Source organism: Amblyomma maculatum, chromosome 2 (genome assembly GCF_055883805.1).
Source record: "Amblyomma maculatum isolate TAMU_Amacu chromosome 2, ASM5588380v1, whole genome shotgun sequence".
NCBI lineage: Eukaryota > Metazoa > Arthropoda > Arachnida > Ixodida > Ixodidae > Amblyomma > Amblyomma maculatum.
Window position 1 is genome coordinate 207,299,065 of NC_139345.1, and position 20,237 is coordinate 207,319,301.

The 20,237-nt window shown below is 47.0% G+C and overlaps 1 pseudogene; it reads left to right on the forward strand.

Moving 5' to 3' along the window:
• Positions 1–12,971: 12,971 nt before the first annotated feature.
• LOC146201133 (uncharacterized) lies at positions 12,972–18,249 on the forward strand (annotated as a pseudogene).
• The last annotated feature ends 1,988 nt before the right edge of the window (positions 18,250–20,237 follow it).

Sequence of the window (20,237 nt, forward strand, 5' to 3'; positions counted from 1 at the left end):
GCGTTCGACTCTCTTAAACACGACATCTTATTGTTAAAGTTAAGGGAGCATGGCATAAGGGGAACTGCACTTAGCCTAGGGAAAAGCTATTTAAGTAATCGACTGCAATGCACAGAAATACCTAAATCGAAATCCGCACTAGGTGAAATCAAATATGGTGCCCCACAAGGGTCCATTCTCGGTCCGCTTCTTTTTCTTTTGCACATAAGTGACATTATTAACGTGCCTCAAACAGCAGACATAATACTATATGCTGATGACACTAATATATTTTTTTTTCTGATGCAAAGTTATCTAACGTTCAGCGCGAAGCTAATATCTGGCTAAAGAATCTTTTTGAATGGCTAATATAAATAAATTAGAACTTAACATTAAAAAACCAAAGTACATTGTTTTTCGCTATCATGGTAATAGATGGAAACATAGCGTTAAAATATAACGGTGAAACCGTCCAGCGCTCTATTTCTCATAACTTTCTTGGTGTTTTGTTTGAAGAAACCTTGAACAGGTCAAATCATATCGACTGCATAAAAACCAGTGTTTCAGATCTATCGGTGTTGTTACTAGGCTAAGGAACCTGCTGCCCCAACAACTGAAAAAGCAGATGCATTATAGTATACTGCACTCAGGCCTTCAATACTGTTTACCCGTTCGGGGAACTGTAACAAAAACCAACTTAGATAGGCTATATACATTGCAGAAACGAACAGTACGCGTTATAGAGAATGCACCTTCGTCATCATCATCATCACCCTGACTATACCCACTGCAGGGCGAAGACCTCTCCCCTAGTTCTCCAATTAAACCGGTTCTGTGCTAGCTGCATACACTTGACCCTTGCTTAGCAGCCCCTGCTGAGTCACAGGTCTGACCGCCGTGGTCAGTTGTTCCGCAGCCGCTAGTGACTGAGGGCCTAGGTTTTATGAAACTAATCATGACAGGTTGCGGCCAATTACTGCACCAGGGTGGACAACTAATGTTCTGATGAGGGAGTGCGTTGCCGGAGATGTTCACCGGCATCAGGTCGCACCCCAAACCTGTTTATGCAATTGCATCGACACGCTAATTTTTTTTAATCTGGTGGAGAATTGCGCTGCACCTGGATTTGAACCCCGGTCCTCTTGCATGCGAGGCAGATGTTCTACCCCTGTGCTACCGCTGCAACCTACAGAACTCATTCTGCCCCACTTTTCAAGAAGAACAATGCACTAACAATCGGAAGCCTGGCAAACAGAAAAACAGTAATTGCCAAACTTAATGACACTGAATATTTCCAAAAATGTCTGTCGAAGAAACACAACTACAACACAAGGTGCACAGCTTACAACACGAAAAAAATGCGCACAAATTATGGCATGCAAAAGCAATCTTTTGTTATACCAGATTTGTTAAATCGTCACCCAGCCATCATGACAATTGTAAATGAATCATCGTCCATTAGGGTTTTGAAAAATAAGTTGAATGCTTACTTATTGTTGTTGTAGAAATGACTTGGGGGGGGGGGGGGGACTCGGTACATTTTTTACTTTATTAGTGCCTATTTCTCACTTTTGAATTACGTTTTGTATCGCTGCCTGTTTATCGTTTTTTTTTTCTATCACGTCACTCAGTGCCTGCAACCGTTTGTATGTCCACATTTTCGTTTTATTTGTTTTATCATTGTATGCTGAGGTGTGTGTATTGAGAGGCTGACACTCGTCAGGCATCCGTGCCTTTTCCTCAGCCTCTTCGACAGATTTGTACACTTGTGTCTCGTCTGCCTGAAATATACTTTCAAACTACATACTAGAAGGTACAATGGAGCATATAACAACGTGGAGATAGCAACGTTGGCGAACCTCATCAGGTGCCTTATAAAGGCCTGTCACACGACACGACGCCGATTTCGTCTTCCAACAGCGTGTCTTCCTGATGTCTATACGTCTATAGACGATTTTAGTTTTGATGCCTGGACGCAGCCATCTTGGTGTGATGATGGTGGCGCCCCGTCTGAGCCAAACTGGGAAAGTCCGCTCCGGCTCCTCTTGACGCCATCTTGGGATGTGCTGTGCGTGCTGATGCTGCGATGTGGCAGTGTAAAAGTACTGCTTTAGGGCGCTCGTGAAAGCTATCCGACACCTTGGTGCTATTTTGTGTTTGGTTTGAGCGCGCCAGCAAACCGTATACCATCCGTTTAGCATGGCGGCAGCTGTTGGAAACAGCACTAGCGGCCGGGGCGACTACAAAGGAGTGCGCTCCGCTTCCGCAGGCCGAACTCGTGAGAGTTAACTCAAGTCAGAGTTAACATGAAGTGCGACCCAATTCATGTCGTGTATTTCCTCTCGACAGTCCATATTTATATTCGATGTTGCGCTGCTTTCATTTCGCATTAAAGGCATGGGCAGCGTTCACCGCGGTTACGCCACTAGATAGATAGATGTATTTATTGAAAGGAAAAGGCAGAGAGGTTGGCCGGAATAATTCAAATCTGGCCTGCTACTCTGCACTGGGGAAGGGGAAGGAGAGAAGAAAGAAGGTCATAATGGGTGACGATGTGGAAGAAGGCATATGAAATAAATATACAGACATAGTAGCTTGTTTTACAAGCGCGAATCAAGTCCGCTGGTGCACAAAAAACGGCAAAGAGCACGCACTGCCTGGACACCCTTCCCCTTGTCCTGCCAAGCGCCCGGCAGATGTTCCTCCGACAGAGGCCTCTTGTATAAACGCTTCAAGGAAGCCGTTAGCTCACTTCTTTCGCGCGCATACGCTGGGCACACCAATAATATATGCTCCACAGTCTCTGGGATGCCACAAGTTGAACATTCCGGCGAGTCCATCTGCCCAATGATATGTAAGTACTTGTGCGTGAAAGCCACGTTTAAACGAAGTCTATGTAAATGTTAAGTCAGCTTCACCTCTATGCTGCATTCCCCTCAAATGGCGGAACAGCAATGTATTGAAACCTTATATTATGGCCATAATTCATATCATTTATGCATCAGAACATATTTGCATAATTGCTCTATTACCACTACATGCATCTGCGTAGAAGCAACATGCGATTTCAGGTCTATATCTCCATTTTTCTGGCGGCCAGTGACGCCATGTTTGGGGAAAGAAGCAGCGTGGGAAAGCCTACTTAACGATTTTTGCAAGGGGTCCATATCACGCGGAACATAAAATGTTAATGTTTGATAGAGCCTTTTTAGACGAATGTGTCGGGCGTCTGGCTGGGCCCAGTAAGCTGCTGTAGCATTATTCATACAACTCGTAAGAAGGCACGTCGTGTCACCTCTTGAAAAAGGCACAGCTGTTTGGAGGCCATTGATGAGTGCGCTTTTCGCTTCAACATCGGCCTGTTCATTCCCATGGAGCCCGCAGTGGGCAGGGATCCATTGAAACATTATCCTATGGCCTTGCAGCTGGGCAGATGTGAGGAGCTCCATAATGTTTAGTGCCAGGGACTGATAGGCAGTATGGCGTAAGAAGTTTTCCAAAAATTTGTAATGCAGTTTTTGAGTCCGTGAATATACACCTTTTTTGAGGTGGTTCCCCACATATGTAGCGAATAGCTTCCCGAATGGCTACAAGTTCAGCAGTGGTTGATGTAGAGGTATGTCCCAAAAGGAAATGCAGAGTCGTTTTCTGAGTTGGTATCACCACAGCTACAGCGGATGCTTGTGCTGACACAGATCCATCGGTGTATACGTGAATATAATGAGGATATTCTGACCAGATGTGCGCCAGAGTAAGTTGTTTGAGTCCACTAATTGGCACCACTGATTTCTTTAGTATTCCGGGAACACGAAGGTGCACCAAAGGTTTATCCATCATCCAAGGTGGTTGGGCGGGAAGATATGGGAGGGCATATCCTGTCGGTACTTGCGACTGATGGCAGCGGAGTGCACTTGTAAAACTGCAGTCCGGCCTTTCATCCAGAATCTTGCTGAGTGGGTGAAAACTGTGTCTTGTAAGTGCTCGTAAATATACACAAAGTGGTTCGTGTGACAAGTATATGGATATTGGGCGAGCATGTGCCTCTTCAATTGTACCTTTGTTAGAGGTGCATCTAGGCAGTCCAAGGCATATTTTCAGTGCCTGCGATTGCACGCTCTCTAAAGTCCGAAAGCATGAAATGCTCATACCAGATAGTACAGGAAGACTGTACCGGATGTAGCCAACAAACAGGGTCTCGTAAAGCCGTATTAAGGAGCGCTCAGTTGGACCCCATTTGATGCCAGCTATGTAACGAAGTACATGACAAAAATTAATTAGCCTTTTCTTCACCATAGTAACATGTTTCGACCAAGATAGCCGGTGGTCAATAATTACTCCCAAGAATCTGTGCCTGGAGACGTGTGGTATTACGACTCTATGAAGGGTAATCGGGTAGCGGCTGACACATTTCCCCGTAAACGCAATCACTCCACACTTTTCTGCCGCTAAGTATAAACCTTGACGCCGTAAGTACATCGATGTCGATGACACAGCTCGTTGCAATCTCGCACGTAGTTGTGGGCGCGTCGAACCAGAGGCCCAGATGCAAATGTCGTCAGCATATGCACTTATGTGGATGTTAGCTGGTAGTTCACTCACCAGGCCAATTAGCGCAACGTTAAATAAAGTTGGGCAGAGGACTCCTCCCTGTGGAACTCCATGACCTACCTGAAAGCGGGTAGTATCTTCTTCAGGCGTAGTCATGTAAACAGAGCGGCCACTGAGATAGCTTACAATCCACAAGTACAGCCGGCCACCAACTCCGACGTCGTCAAGTGCATCAAGAATAGCATCATGTAGGATGTTGTCCTAAGCTCCTTTTATATCTAAAAAAACAGCAGCTACTAGTCGACGGTGACGCTTTTCGTGTTCTACTGTCGCCACAAGGTCGATGACGCTATCAATGGAAGAGCGTCCGCGGCGAAATCCAGTCATCATATTCGGATAAAGATCATTACTCTCTAGATACCACTCCAGTCTTGTCAGCACCATTCGCTCCATAACTTTTCCAACACAGCTTGCTAGCGCACCTGGCCGGTATGAGGTAAGTTCGAGAGGAAGCTGTCCAGGCTTCAAAAGAGCAACCAGGCGGCTAATGTTCCAGTGTTCAGGAACAGTACTAGAAGCCCATATATCATTGAAGTAATTAAGTAGTGCAGTTCTGCCATCCTTGCCTAGGTTTGATAAGGTTGTATAAGTAATCCCGTCAGGACCAGGTGCAGATGAATGCCGACAAAAAGCAACAGCGGCGTCTAATTCAGCTATTGTAAAGGGCACGTCGTATTGATCATTCGGCGAAGGTGGCGCGAAAACCTCTGAAATTGGTAACTGTGCCTGGTTTGCGTCCACAACCATTTTACAAAAATCTTCAGCTACGTCAACATCATTGCGGCTTTGATAAAGGGCCAGGGCACGAAAGGGTGCCTTTCTCGCGGAGGTGCGTAAGCTTTTTGCAACATGCCAGATACGCGACAGGGGCTTACGGGGATCCAGTGATGAGCAGAACTGCCTCCAACGTTGTCGTCGTAACCTCTCCAGATGGCGTAGAACGTGTCGTTTAGCTTTGCGAGAAAGTGCGAGATCTTGCGCGGATTTCGTTCTTCTGTACTTCCTTCCAGCTCGCCGACGGATCGCGCGAAGTTGCTCAAGTTCCACGTCGATGCTGGACACTGATATCGGCACACAAACATAGCGAGTGTTCTCACTTAGAGAGGAAGTAATGAGGCCCTCTATTTGAGATGGTGACCGGAGGTCCACGCTGGAATCTCCACCGATGCCCTAAAGGCGGGCCAGTCTGTGTATTGCCCACGAGGCGAAGTGGCAGGTGCAAACCACTTGATGCATACGTACGTTGGTATGTGATCACACCACTAACCGTTGCTATCGCTTACCAGCTTGCCGAATGCATGCGTCTCTGGTGCACCGGCGACCGAGTGCGAAAAGCATACGATCGAGCTGTCCTGCTTCAACGATGTATACTTTCGAAATAAACCATGGTTTGTTACGACCAAGCATCCGCATTTGCGCGCTCTATTGTTCGCCTGTGGGCATGGATAAGTGCTGTGAATATGTGGTGATGGTCCAATGGCTCTAAGTGAGCCTGTTTCCAGGAATCCTGTTTTGTAAGCCTGTTTTGCTTTGTGGACACTCTGCAAATGCCAAATTGACCCTGCCAAGAGAACATCTGGAAAAACACAAAGAAACGTCCCCCTGCGGGGAAATGCAGGAAGTGCTTTCTTTTGTTCACCCTTCCAGTCGATAAGCCCTATCGTCCAGTGAGGAATGCCTACTTTCCAAAGGAGACGACAGAGTGACATGTCCGCTGACGTGCAGGACAAGAAAGGAGCATGACGCATACAGCCATTAAGTGATTTCCCAGGAATGCAGGAAAGATTTGCAATTGTCGAAAACGGACAATGCTGGGAGCGGATGCGGCGCCACGTGCACTCGGGTTTCTGAGAAGTAAAACCACTTGTCAGAACCAGCCTGTGGTTTCTTTGCTGAAGAATAGAAATGTACCTCCTCTCCTCGCCGTTCCCAAGCTTTTCCCGCCAACAAGTGATCACGCCCAACGAATGAATGCCGGACCAGTCAGTGCTTCAGACCATCAGTGCAGTGATGTGTTCGATTGGATGCCGATACCTGAGGGGCGTGCCCTGGATTTGGTTGGTCAGCATCTTCAGAGAGGGGCTGGACATAGGGGGTTTTAAGGACGCTGCAGAGCACGAAATGTCGCTCTGGGCCCTGGGTAAACGGCTCATCCAGTCGCTTCTCGCTATGAACTCTTAACGCTTGCCATTTTGCTGATGTACCCTTCTTTTTCGTGTAAATAATCTTGTAAATAAGTTTCTCAAAGTGCCATTAAACCTGCTTGTACATATTCCACCAACTTCGAAGATTCAATCCTACTTCAACCCCGAGTCTCTGCACGCTACCAAGTGAAGGCCGGGTCGACGTAGCCCCAGCGTCACGACAACTGGTGACCAGCGTTGGGATCTGAATCTACAAGCCACAACATCTGATGACTGGAGGTGGGATCTGGATCTACAAGCTACAACATCTGGTGATTCGAGGTGGATCAGAATCTACAAGCCACATCTTGTGATCGGAGGTGGCATCTCAAGCAACAAGCAGGCGCAACAATCGGCCAACAAGAAAGCAGCTCGGAACATCGATCGCATGTGTGGGTGAGTGCTTGGCTTTTCTTCTGATGTGGACCAGGTTCTAGAACAGGGTTAGATTTTAGAACTGGTAAAAAGTGTTGAAACGCCTTTAGGTTTGGTAGTTTGCACTGTTGTTTTGGAAGTAGCCGACACTCGGAGCGATCATGGACCTACAAAAGCTGCAGAAACCGGAACTGTTGCAATTGTGTGAGGAATTGGGAATTGATACAAGTGGTTTGGCACGAAAACCCTTGATTATAAAGGCAATCACAGATTTGGGAGCCGATGATGAGGAGCTCAGTGAAGCATGGAACCTCATCGGTCAAAAAAAGGAACAGCTCAGACAGCAGAAAGAGCGGGAAAAAGAGGAAAAGAAGCGTGAAATTGAAAGAGAAGCAAAAAAGCTGGACCAAGAAATTGAGCTCCGGAAATTAGACTTAGAGTTGAGCAAGAGGTCGGGCAATTGTCCCCAGCTAGCGGTACCTCTTCTCAACAAGGAGGCAGATTTCAAAATGTCAAAGTACATGCAGCCATATGTGATATCAGGGGATATCGGTCTGTATCTGGCTAACTTTGAGCGAACCTGCGAAAAACTGTCCTTCCAGCGAGACACTTGGTCTCAGAGATTATTGACGGTTCTGCCCTGCGAGGCAGCGGAGGTTGTCGCGCGGCTAAGCAAGGAGGACGCGGACAAGTACGAGAAGGTCAAAGCTTGCCTTCTGAGAAAGTATAGGCTTAGCGCCGAGGCGTTCAGACAACGTTTTCGGAACGCTACTAAGTCCAGGGACGAGAGTTACCCTGAATTCCTGTACAATTTAAGAGTAAATTTGGGCGAGTGGCTAAAGAGCACAGATTCCTACAGTGATAGGGACGCTGTAGTCGAGCGAATTCTTTTGGAGCAGTTTTATAACTGCCTCCCAGAAAAAGAAAGAAATTGGTTACAGGACCGAGGCGAAATTAAGTCGGCAACTGAAGCTGCCGAACTTATTGAGGAGTATGCTTCGCGCCGACAATTCAGCAACCCAGCAGTGGATAGGCCCCGCAATCCCAAGTTCAGAGTGAATAACCGTCAGAAGAGGAACTTTGCTAGATTTGCAAACGAAGAAAGGAAGGCTTCTTCAGGCAAACGCCCTAGAAAGGACGGCAGTGAGAAAAGTGGGGAAGTGACCAACGTGCAGAACACAAAGAGAAAGCTTGGGGCTAGGAAGCCGCTCACATGCTTTAAGTGTAATGAGCAGGGTCACATTGCCGTCAACTGCCGGAAAGAAAAGATTGCTTTCTCGTATGTCAGTGACTGCGATGAAAATATGCAGCTTTTGGAACCCTACCTGCATGACCTAGTAGTCAACGGGAAGCCTTGCAAGGTACTGCGCGATTCGGCCGCAACGATGGATGTTGTCCATCCGGCGTATGTATCGCCTTCCGACTATACAGGACAGTGTGCATGGATCCGACAGGTAGTTGAGGAACAGAGTGTGTGCTTGCCGATCGCGAACGTGGTCATCGAAGGCCCTTTCGGCGAATTAACAACCGAGGCTGCCGTTTCAGGAAAGCTTCCTAAGTGCTATCCGTATTTGTTCTCCAACAAATCGGACATGCTACTGCGAAAGAGGGGCATCCTTTTCGGAGACAGAGTTGTGCAAGCCTTAACACGTTCAAAGGCGCGAGAACTAGCTACACTGCTCATTCCAGAAGAATCCACAGCGGAGGAAATGGCAGTTAAAACAGTGGTAAATGCGGAAAATAGCGGGTCAGAAAAGTTTGAGAGCGAGGCATCTCAGATAAGTCAACTTGAAAATGAGCTTGATGAGACGCGGAATGAGGACGTTCTTGAGAGTAACCTCTTGCCGCCAGTGTCTAGTAATCTCCCGAGACTTTTAAGTGGAACCCGAGAGGACTTAGCTATGGAGCAAGCAGTGGTAAATCTAACGTTAAACCGTCCCGAGGAGATGGGGGACAACTTGATTTGCCTCAGCGGAAAAGGAAGCAACGCTCAGGAGCTTCTCAGAAAGACGGAGCAGACAGGAGAACTAAAGAAATCCCAGCTGTCCGATCTGGGCGAAATAATAACAGAGTTTGAGGCCTGCTTCGTGGACAGGCCAGGCAGAACTGATTTGACTGAGCACGATATTGAGCTGACTTCAGACGTGCCAGTGCGATCAAGGTGCTACCGATTTTCTCCAAGGCAAAGAGAAATTCTGGATAGGGAAGTAACTCGCATGCTGGAATTAGGAGTAATAAAACCCTCGGAAAGCGATTATGCTTCGCCTATGCTCTTAGTAGAAGCTCCAGGTAAAGACCCTAGGCCTGTGGTAGACTACCGAAAGCTAAATTCTCTCACCAGGGATCAAGTGTATCCTATTCCGAATATTGAGGAGAGAGTAGAACAGGTCAGTAGAGCGGCATATGTGACTACGCTGGACCTTACTCGAGGATACTGGCTAGTACCGCTCACTGAACGCGCCAGCAGATACGCGGCTTTCGTCACTCCGACGGGCAGCTACCAGCCAACAATGATGAGTTTCGGGCTCAAAAATGCTCCATTTTGTTTTTCCCGACTCATGGATAGGGTTTTAAAGGGGTGTGAAACATTCGCGGTGCCTTATTTAGACGACATTGCGGTTTTTTCCGACTCATGGGCGGACCATATGGTACATCTAAGAGCTGTACTGAGCCTTTTGCGTCAAGCTGGACTAACCATAAAGGCCGAGAAATGTTGCCTGGCAAGGGCGACCGTGGACTACTTGGGTCACAATGTAGGTCAAGGTTTCAGGAAACCCAGCGAGATTAAGATTTCTGCGGTAGCAGACTATCCGCGGCCGAGCACGAAGACGGAAATTCGAGCATTCCTAGGTCTGACTGGGTACTACAATCACTACATCCCTAACTATTCAGCTTTGGCTAGCCCTCTGACCGACGCTCTCCGCAAGACAGAACCGACAAATGTAGTCTGGGACGAACAAAAGGAAGCCTCCTTCGTAAACCTGAAGGCTGTGCTGATTAGCCGTCCGGTATTGCGAGCTCCAGACTATGGCCGAGAATTCACGGTCCAGTGTGATGCCAGTGATCGAGGGTTAGGTGCTGTTCTCTGCCAGAGAGATGACGACGGTAATGAGCACCCCGTGCTCTACTTGAGCAGAAAGCTGAGTTCTAGAGAGAGGGCTTATTGCGCGTCAGAGAAAGAGTGCGCTTGCATTGTATGGGCCATTCAAAAATTGCAGTGCTATCTTGGAGGGGCCAAATTCACCGTAGAGACGGACCATTGTCCCCTGGCTTGGCTGCAAACTGCGACATCGAAGAACAGTCGCCTTCTTAGGTGGAGCTTGATTTTACAGCAGTACAATTTTGAAATAAGATACAAAAAGGGGAAGTTAAATGGGAATGCGGACGCGCTTAGCCGCTCTTTCTAAGCGGTCCGAGATGTTCCTCACCATGTATCCAAATTGATAATCAGGTTTTTTTTTTTTTTTCGTGCGCTTGTATATGTGTGGCTATGTAAAGCAGCACGTTTGGTTTTCTAGGAATACGTGGGTCCTGAACGTCTTGAGAGTGGGCTTTTCTCGAACAACAATGGCAGTTTTCTTTTAACCTGGTCTTTCAGACGGGCGCCGAGTGCTTGCTTCGACATGTGGTTGAGTTTCAGACAGCTCGAGCAATTTGGCCTACAACAATCAAAACAACGCGACAAGCAACAGCGAGCTTCAAGCGTTCACGTGCAGGCCATTAAGTCGTCTCTTCATGCAGCAGCTGGGACTGCTGCCCTCCGAGACTCTTCTGGCGGGGGAGGAGGCTGTTACGACCAAGCATCCGCATTTGCGCGCTCTATTGTTCGCCTGTGGGCATGGATAAGTGCTGTGAATATGTGGTGATGGTCCAATGGCTCTAAGTGAGCCTGTTTCCAGGAATCCTGTTTTGTAAGCCTGTTTTGCTTTGTGGACACTCTGCAAATGCCAAATTGACCCTGCCAAGAGAACATCTGGAAAAACACAAAGAAACGTCCCCCTGCGGGGAAATGCAGGAAGTGCTTTCTTTTGTTCACCCTTCCAGTCGATAAGCCCTATCGTCCAGTGAGGAATGCCTACTTTCCAAAGGAGACGACAGAGTGACATGTCCGCTGACGTGCAGGACAAGAAAGGAGCATGACGCATACAGCCATTAAGTGATTTCCCAGGAATGCAGGAAAGATTTGCAATTGTCGAAAACGGACAATGCTGGGAGCGGATGCGGCGCCACGTGCACTCGGGTTTCTGAGAAGTAAAACCACTTGTCAGAACCAGCCTGTGGTTTCTTTGCTGAAGAATAGAAATGTACCTCCTCTCCTCGCCGTTCCCAAGCTTTTCCCGCCAACAAGTGATCACGCCCAACGAATGAATGCCGGACCAGTCAGTGCTTCAGACCATCAGTGCAGTGATGTGTTCGATTGGATGCCGATACCTGAGGGGCGTGCCCTGGATTTGGTTGGTCAGCATCTTCAGAGAGGGGCTGGACATAGGGGGTTTTAAGGACGCTGCAGAGCACGAAATGTCGCTCTGGGCCCTGGGTAAACGGCTCATCCAGTCGCTTCTCGCTATGAACTCTTAACGCTTGCCATTTTGCTGATGTACCCTTCTTTTTCGTGTAAATAATCTTGTAAATAATCTTGTAAATAAGTTTCTCAAAGTGCCATTAAACCTGCTTGTACATATTCCACCAACTTCGAAGATTCAATCCTACTTCAACCCCGAGTCTCTGCACGCTACCAAGTGAAGGCCGGGTCGACGTAGCCCCAGCGTCACGACAGGTTCAAGAACAGCACATAAAAGAAGTAGTGTGTAAAGTACCATACGTAGACGTTTTTATGCCGCCTTGGTGTACGTCCAGCGGCACAGCAACATTGTATCCCCGTCCCGACGACGTATTGTTGAGCAAAATATCGGAAAACGTGCGCTCTCAGCTGCACCATGAACGAAGACGACAAAATCGCAGCACATACAGCAGCGCGTACGAAAGCGGCGCCGACCGCTGGTGCGGCGGACGACGACACTCTCGCCGAGCGCTATTCCATAGTCGTCGCTAGGCATAAATTGTTTCGCATCGAAGGCATATTCGACGGCGCTTTGTAATTGCTCAGCGTTAGAGTAAATGGTATCTCTTGGAACTGCCTTACAGCCGACCCTATTTTATCAGTAAAAGAAAGATGTACATTTCGGAGCCAGCGTGCAGACGATGAGCCGCGCGCCGCACCAGCGGCAGCTGGCTGTGTTGAGAAACTTGTGCATTTCAGTTATCAGCAACATGGTATGGGCGACAGATATCCGCAAGAAATATTTTATTATTGTTTTTTTTTTGCTATCGGCTTATTGTTTATGTGAAGAATAGATTTTACATGCTCTTCTGGGCTGGCGGAAGAGATCCAAAGTAGAGAGGTTTAGAATACCGCGATCCGTCACCGTGATCCGCAATCGCGGGCCTCCATTGCGCATGCGCCGGCTCTCCACAGTAAAGCGGTGAACGCGACAGGGCCGAACGTTTTACCGCACCATGCGCGAGTACCGCTTTAGCTTGAGAACAAAATATATGCAGTAAATATCTGCTCGCCGCATTCTCATTTTCACGTTAAACTGTACCTTACTTTCTTGCATCCTGTTTTCCTTGTAAACATTTGTATTGACGTAAATAATTGCGGGCGAGCTTGTTGGCTTGAGTCATTGACGGCTTCCGAATCAATTCGTGCCAATCTAATCCACCCTTGTGGTCTTTTATTTAGTGCTCGCTCGTACAAGGTGCATAGACTCGTATTTCCAAGGTATATCAGTCTCAATGGCTCGATACAGCGTGTTAAATGATGCGATGTTATTGGACGCTCTGACGTGGCCAGAGATAGAAGGTATTTTTCTCCGGGCAGAGTCGGCGCTCCCCGCGGAGCCAGTGCCCCGACGTAGCGTCGCCCAGTATGGGCTTATCAACGTGCCTGCAATGAACTGTTCAGCATTTAAGAAGTGGTTCCGCTTCGAAAAAGTTGATTTAGACTACCTCGCAAGTGAACTCCTCATGCCGCAGATCGTGCGAAGTGCACAGCGTGTACCGGTGCCGGGACATGAGGCGCTGTGCATGGCGCTGCGTCGCCTGGCGTACCCGATTCGCCTCTACGACCTGGGGCAAGTGTTCGATCGGCAAGCCACGGTCATCTCCAGCGTGGTGTCCAAAGTAATGCACATATTGAATATTACTTTGGGCACCTCCTGGCAGACTTGATCACGCACAAGTTGCTGAATACTAACAGCTTGGAGCTGTTCTCCGAGGTAAGAATGTGATTTGTTTCAAAAATTGTCACTGCGCTGCAATCTAGAATGAAAAGACATTGTGTTATAAAAGACTTGGTTCCTCCTTCTTATTCCAGGCGGTGCATGCAAAAGGCGCCCCACTGAAGCGGTGCTGGGGCTTTATTGACGGCACTGCTCGTCGGACCTGCCGACCATCTACAGATCAGCAAGAACACTTCTCGGGGCATAAGCGCCAACACGTATAGAAATACCAGGCCGTCATTTTCGCCAATAGGATAGTCTGCTAACTAGATGGCCCATTTGCTGGGCGACGCCTTGATGCAGGCAAGCACAGTAACTTTCCCACGCTTATATTGCATTTATTGTATAGTCTGTTAACTCTTCACCCAACTTTATGCCCCAATTATGTTTGGTAGGCCGGCTAGCTGTTATTCATCTGGGGACTGGTTTGTATTTTATTTCATCGATAATTCTCATGCGCTTAGCTCTCCTTAACATAGCCTTGACCACTCACATATGTTGTCAAAGTCACCGAAGCCTAATGGAGAACAGACGTGTGTCTAATTTCTCTTCAAGTAACTATCTTGTGATCGCCATCCTCATAAGCATTTTCTATGCACGTCACCCCAGCTGATTATCTGCCTGTAGTGACTGCGTCTGTTTACACTGCCGCGTCGTCAACAGCTTAGTGGTGGTAGTCTGTGCTGTATTGTGTATTCTATGTATAATTCTCTCTCTTTTTAATTCTAGCTAGAAAGACATCAACTCGCATTGCACTTTCTAATTGAGTGTGATTTTCCCCGGCATTTATTATTTATTATTTCTGCGCTGTGTTCGATATCCTTTAAAGCATTTTTATCTACGATGTGGAATGATGATAGTACGTCATTCCATGTGCAGGGGGAAGAACTAGCTTTTATTTGAAGGGGCAAGTCACACACGTGCACTGGCAGCAAGCTTCTTAGCGCTAAACCACAACAATCTTTCATCTCCTTTTTCGTTCAGTTATAGCCTTAGCATTCTGGTTGCCATCCGACTCCCATGCTTCATCATTGACGAACAGGGGAGATGGCACAGGTTTTCCACACTGCTGATTAACAGCGTTGTGGCAAGTAGAACATTCCAGCAGGCGTTTGTCCAATCTTCCACCTGTGAAATCATAGGCTTGTTCTGGTCTCCATCTGGTTGTGCTGCAGATCTTGAGCTCTTGTTAGGCTCTGGAACTACCTAAAGAACATCATGGACTGCTGTGCGAATTGAGTAGGCTGAGTAGACCTTGATTGTACGGCCGAAAATACTTCTTGGATTGCTTTGTCCCGTCCACGACTGCCAGTGCCTCTTTTCCAAGTGGGAATGCCCTGTTTCATTCGGAATATGTAGTACAGGGGCGTAGTCTAGCTGCCATCGAGAATATACTTCAGCACCTCCTTCATGACTGACTGAAAATTTTTAGGACTGCCTAAAATTCCACAATACATATGCAGACACTTCAACAGTCCTGAGTGCACGTAAGTTTTAATTTTTGGAGGGTTCATGAATATGCTGATATGCAGTTGTCCTGGTCAGGTAACGGAAGCACTTCCCCTCCTGCTGATGTTGTAAACATGTCTTCTAATGGAGGCCATGGATAGTGATCGGTCTTTTTAGCGTTGTAATCTCCACAATGTATAACCATTTTTTTTACTTTTTGCACGATCACCAATGGTGTGGTTCACTCGCTCTGTAGAACTGCTCCAGACCGCCTCGTTTCTATGATACCTGTAGCTTCTGTTCAGGATGATCTCTCACTGAGTAAAAAACGCCTTCAGCCTTACAGAATACTGGATGGACTCACTCATTTAGTCAAGCCTTTAATCAAACCTACTTCTGATGAAAATACGTTGAACATTGACTACTTCTGAAGCAAGTACCCAACTTTATGGCCCATTTAAAAGATGAAAACATTAGTCCAGTTTAGCTTCAGCTACATAGCAATGATCCGGTCTGAACTGCAACAGACAATGTTTTTGTTTGCCACTCGTACTCCTAATTGATTTTTGCTTGCCGTTTCTTTCGCAGCTATACAGTGTTGAATGTCTTTAGTTTTGGCAGATAACTTTGAAGCTCCACTTGAATTTTTGGTGCAGTAGATTCATGTACACTTGTGTGTTCATAACAGGCACGGCTGTCCTGTATCTTTATACGTAGTCACTGGCTGTACATAGATTTTTGCCTACTGTGTAGAGACTCATCAAGTGCTTGCTTCCTTACTTGAAAAAACTTTGTAATGACCATGCTTCTATCACAATGACAATTTTAATTTTTTTATTAATGCATTCCTTTATTAGTGTGCCAAGGCCTTGTACACCTTGCAATTATACTTGCATGTTGTAACATCGTACTTGTTGCCGCATCTATAGGTAGCTCTAGAAAAAATGATAGTATGCTCACCATGAGTTTGTGTTGCCCTCTACCTTTCTTGCTGACAGCATTTTTGCTTCTTTCTACCAAATCGCTACTTCTTAATGGCCTGAAGCTTTCCACTTCTTTTAACTTGCAGTCTTTTTCTTTTTTAGTAGAGCTGCTCGAACCGCAGGATCACAGAATCCCGTGTCAAACCTATCATGCAGTGTGCTGTCCAGACAACGCCGTAATGCACTCGTGGCGGCAAGGTGTCGTAGTTGCATGGCAAACAGTGACTCACTTCATTTACAGGTGGTACTGGTAGCAGAACTTACCTTTCCTTTGTTTTTAGAACTGGTGCTCCTGGCGATATGCTATTTCATGAAAAATAGCTCAACTTTAACAAAGAGAATGGGAGACTCACGGATGGGCCTTAACTTGTGACAGAAGTTTTATTGCTTAGAACGTGGAAATAAATAGATCAGGCTCCAATAAACATAAAGAAAAACAGATTATTTATATTCACTGATGCACATAACCAATGAGAACAAGATGAGATAGCATCATCACTTCTTTGTAGCCAGAAATCCTCATTCTTTTGCTGAACGTGCTAAGGAGGGGCTGCTGACAAATGTATCCTTTGACCAGGCGATTTGGGAGGGCTTCGCCTTTTTAACACTTTTATTTATGGAAGTATGCCTGGTAATCTGTACTTTCAGTCTTTGCAGTGGATGCCGAGATGCCGTTTAACCATTTCATACACATTGTTGTTACGTTTTTTTAGGCACTCCTTAAGGCATCTTCCTTTCTGGCTGACATAACGTTCCTTGCATGAAAGTGGTTAGTTCTGTATCAGAATCAATCCTCGGTAGTGTAACCAAAAACAAATATGGTGAACTGACAGACATTGTAAAAAAAGAGATGGCAACAGCCGTTCCCTGTAATCACTATTTTTCACATACACTAAAGATAATGAAGCCCACGTTGGGATTTTTTCCAGCTCCCTAAAAGCTTGGAATAATACGTGAACAAGTTGATGCCAAATTCGCACCACAGAAGTGCACCGGTGAAACATGGCAATAATTTTTTCGCATGCCAGAAGGCATCGTCTACTTCATCCTACTATCGTCTGGCAAACAGTATGCCGGCCAGGTGGGAAAATTCACTAACGAGCACCCAAAAAACAATAACAATGTGTACAAAACAACTCAAGGGCATCTCAGCAGCAACTGCAAAGACTGTGAAAATAAAGCTTGCCAGCCATACTTCAAACTGAAACGCTAAGCTGTACAGAGATAAGTTAACCATATAAATAATTGAACCTACCCAAATCACATAGTCAAGAGATGCATGTATCAGCCCCTTAGCATTGTCTGCAAAATGAAAAGAATTAGGAGTTCTAGCTGCAGAGAAGTAATAATGCTGTTGCATCTTCTTTGGTTGGTGTCAGCCTTCTCCCCAGAAAATTTTGACAGGTGAACAACCCCTTCCCCCTCACTGGTCCTGAAATGTGGACAGGGCAGGGGCAGCTGTGTAAATGGAGCCATTGCTTTGCTGATGGGTTGGAAATGCGCAGTGAAGCAGCCTCAAATGCAATGGTCCTGCTGAGCTTAGCATAGTCGAAGAGCGGAGTTGGTGGCCAATGGTGGGTGGTCGGCCTGAGAGATTGGCTGTGAAACCAGTGCCGCTTAGTGGTGAGAACCCTGGTTGATTTTTATGTGCATGAATGAGTGATTCATTTTTTTTTGGACTCTGTGATGTATTTATGAATTAGATTTAGAGCATCCAGTGCATCGTACGCAATGCCATAGTTGTGCCATATGGTCGCTGCACCCCTGCTTCATTGGTAAGTCGATGTGGCATATGAAGTTGTACCTTATCTCTAGGTTCAGACGAGCAAAGTATACAGGGACCATACGCACATTTGTGCAGTTTGTACACCTGGTTGGACTACTTTCATTAAAAAATGCAGGCTTGTGTTTGTAGCTATAATGACTGTCTAGGTGTAACATGCAATATATCTAAAATGCGGGTAATGCAACCCAGTGTTTTAATACTTTCCAGGTATTCTCAAAGACACAAACCTCTAAGACAACTTGGAAAAGGTGGCCGGTGGTGCAGTTTGTGATCTACGGAGTTTCTGCCTATCCCTTGCGACCCCTGCTGATTAAACCTTTTGGAGGCCTACATTTGCAGCCGCATGAAGCGTACTTTAATAGAAAAATGAGTACTGTTCGTCAGGCAGTGGAATGGGGGTTCAAAAAAGTGGCCACAGACTTTGCTTTTTTGGATTTTCATAAGAATAAAAAAATCTCTCGTCAAGTGATTGGTAGAATGTACAAGGTTGCTCCATTGCTGACAAACTGCCACACTTGTCTGTATGGCAATCAAGTGAGCAGTTTTTTTATCTCAATCCACCATCCCTTGACGAGTATTTTGTCCCATTTGCTAATGATGACTAACACGACCGTGGACATGCATTTCAGTTTTCACGCGTTGTGTAACTGCAGCCATTGTCCGCATATTTTTGGTTAGTGCAGTCATGAGTTTGTAGCAACATAGAGTGAAAGCTGAAAGACAGAGCTTTTGAAATCACAAAACAAAATATAAGGATTGAGGGAGGCGTCTTAGTCTGGTGGCAAATGTTCTGTAAAGGGACGTTCTCTTTGAACAAATACAGGTGGAAGCTTGTCCAGATCAACACAATTCCTCTTGCATAGACCTTATGCAAAAGTGCTGCCATCTATCGGACCTCCAGTGAACCGTGCATGCGACGCCATGTTGAAGGGTTGAGTGAGTTGGCTGCGATTACGACTGCTACCGTCGTGCTAGTTGCATCTGCTTTGTGCTGTGATTTCCGTACTATTTGTTCGCATTCAGAGCAAAATATGACGGAATAATAGACGACTAACTCGTCCACGCTGCCTACATTCCAATTTTACTTCGTGAAGCGATACTGTACTGCCAAAACAATCACGAGAGACCAGATTAGCACAAGCCTCAAGAAAAAAAAAGTTCAAGAGATATTACTTGCTGCTTCTTTTCTTCTACACCCTTACTTTGGTTCTGCAAACAACAAGGGACGCAACAGTATATCGACATTATCGGCGACAACGAGCATTAACGCAGCTGGCCACGCTGATTCGTCGATTCGGGCAGTGGCGCAGAATGTGGCCGGCCTCACCGCAGTGGAAGCATAATGGCCGGTTGTTTGCTGTCCTCCAGGCGTCGCACTTTTTGGGGCTTGGGGGTCGTTGGTTCGCTTGGGGGGCGGGGGCCAAGGGGCGGCTTTCAGAAACAGGATGGTAGCGGCGAGGGCTTGGAAAGTCATCACGTCGGGGCGCAGGGCGCCGTAATGCAGCAGCATAGCTCATCGCTGTTGCCTCTTCTGCTGGAACAGTCGCAGCTGTCGCTTGAGGAACGCCCAGCGCCTGCTGGACTTCTTCACGGACGACATCCGCGAGCGTCGCCACCTGGGGTTGTTGCGATGATGGCAGTAATCGGTGGAGCTCCTCTCGCACGATCTCCCGCATGCGGTCCCGAAGGTTCTCTCCGCTTGCAGGTTTGGGTAGTGGCTTGAGTAGTGCGGCTGAAGTGGTCGCTCGTAGTGGCACATCCGGTGTCCAACGTCTTCTCGATGGTCGATGCTTCCCTTTCAAATTCGTCACAGTTTTCGGCGGGTTCTGGACAAGTCCTGCAAAAAGCAACTCTTTAACGCCTCGCATTAACAATTTCACTCCCTCATCTTCGGTCATGTTAGGGGCGGAGCAGGCGCTTGATCTCCTCTATGTATATCAGGACGGGCTCGTTTGGGAGTTGTGATCGGAGGAGGCCCTGAGCTCTTTCCTTTCGGACAAAACTTGCAAAGTCGATCAAAATATCTGTTTTGAATATCTCCCAATCCTTTAAAGAAGTCTCGTGATTTTCGAACCACACTCGGGCATATCCTTGAAGAACAAAGTAGACTTGCTTGAGTTTCGAAGCGTCGTTCCAGCCGTTGAATTCTGCCAGACGGTCCAAAAGGTCCATCCAGTCTTCCACATCTTCGTCCGGTCGTCCATGGAAGCAGGGGGCTCACGGGGTTGGACGAAAACAACCGGTGCTGTAAGCTGGGCCATTGTCAGCGTCGATGCCTTCCGAGATCGAACGGGGTCCGGCAGCAGACCATGTTCAGGTTGGAGCCCTTGAAGCCAGCGACTGGTTCGGTGGCCTATTGGTTGGTCCTCCAGGGTAACAGGAACGAGGCTGGGGTCTTCGCTTGAAGGATCAAAGGCAGCACCTGCAGATGTCACACAGTGGTGACAAGGCCGTTGACACCAAAAGAAGACACAGGCTTGATGGTACTGAAATTAACTCCTTATTGCGCCCGCAAAAGAACTAAGCAACTCGGCGGCGGCGACAGCAACAAACGTGCTCGTCGATCGTCGAACAAAGAATGCCCGTCACACTC